The following is a 1,941-nucleotide window of genomic DNA, read 5'->3' on the forward strand; positions in this document are numbered from 1 at the left end:
TTCAAATACACAATGTCATTTGTGTGTCCAGGTGTCTTTGTAGAGAGATATCAGTGTGTCCAGGTGTCTTTGTAGAGAGATATCAGTGTGTCCAGGTGTCTTTGTAGAGAGATATCAGTGTGTCCAGGTGTCTTTGTAGAGAGATATCAGTGTGTCCAGGTGTCTTTGTAGAGAGACCTCCATGTTTGATGATGATGTCATTCCTCTTGTACAGAACCACTTTTCATTAAAGACTTGAGGAGACGCCTCAGCTGTGTGTCTGTCTTCATCCACCAACCTGCTTCTCCATCTCTCCATGAGGATCAGGGAGTGTGTGTGTGTGTGTGTGTGTTAGACATGCTTCTTTGTAGAGGCGGTCAGCTGACTCCTGAAACCGGAAGAGAGTGGTCAAGGAATATGCACACACACACACAAACACTCTCACTATCACCCCCCCCCCCCCCCCACCACCACACACACACACACACACACACACACACATAAACACTCTCACTATCACCCCCCCCCCACACACACACACACACATAAACACTCACTATCACCCCCCCCACACACACACACACACACACTCCGGGGCGTCTCTGTCTCACCTGTTGAGCAGGTGTGGTCATGTGAGAACCTGGGCCAGGGACATCCTCTGCCTCGGAGGAGAATAGTTCAGCACGCTCCCTAGCGACGCCAACTTCTGTTGCACTCCCTTCTTCTTTTTCTTCTTCTTCTTCTCCTTCTTCTTCTTCTTCTTCTTCTTCTTGACCAGTGAGAAACGCCTTCCAGACACTTCCGACTCCTTTTTGAGGTTGCTAAGAGACAGCTGTGTGATTGACAGGGACTTCTTCCTATCCCCGCCCAGCGAGAACCTCTTCTGGGCAGGCCCCTCCCTCTTGAGGTCATCCAGAGAGAGCTTGTCCAATGGGAACACACTCTTCTTCCCCTGGGGTTTCTTATTGGACAGCGCCCCCTTCAGGTGGCTCCAGGCTCTGCGCAAGGCTGGCTCTTCCTTCTTCCTCCCCCCGAAGACACTCCTCTTGGTGGAGGAGCCCCCCATCTCTCTCTCCCCCTAACTCTCTCTCTCTCTCTCTCTCTCTCTCTCTAACTCACTCTGTCTCTCTCTCTCCCTCTAACTCTCTCTCTCTCTAACTCACTCTGTCTCTCTCTCTCCCCCTAACTCTCTCTCTCTCTCTCTCTCTCTCTCTCTCTAACTCACTCTGTCTCTCTCTCTCCCTCTAACTCTCTCTCTCTCTAACTCACTCTGTCTCTCTCTCTCCCCCTAACTCTCTCTCTCTCTCTCTAACTCTCACTCTCTCTCCCTCTGACTCTCACTCTCTCTCTCTAACTCTGTCTCTCTCTCTCCCTCTGACTCTCACTCTCTCTCACTCTCTCTCTAACTCACTCACTCTCTCTCTCCTTCTAACTCACTCTGTCTCTCTCTCCCCCTAACTCTCTCTCTCTCACTTTCTAACTCACTGTCTCTCTCTCTCCCCCTAACTCACTATCTCACTCTTTAACTTCTTTACTGTGAACATTGTAGGGTAAAACACACAACATTAACACACACACACACCTTAATTCCTCAGCCGTCTGTTGGTATGTCGTCTCTCGTGTGTGAAAATGCCGTCTGAACCAGCTCTAGTTCCCTTTGACGGCGAGACTGAGATCAGAGGCAAACACACGCCCACAACACACACGCACCTACAAACATACAGAACACACACGCCCACAACACACACGCACCTACAAACATCCAGTACACACACGCCCACAACACACACGCACCTACAAATATACAGTACACACACCCACAAAGACACACACACACGCACCTACAAATATACAGTACACACACACACAAAGACACACACACGCACCTACAAATATACAGTACACACACACACAAAGACACACACACACGCACCTACAAATATACAGTACACACACACACAC

This window comes from Borostomias antarcticus (assembly GCF_949987555.1).
Source record: "Borostomias antarcticus genome assembly, chromosome: 31".
In the NCBI taxonomy this organism is placed as follows: Eukaryota; Metazoa; Chordata; class Actinopteri; order Stomiiformes; family Stomiidae; genus Borostomias; species Borostomias antarcticus.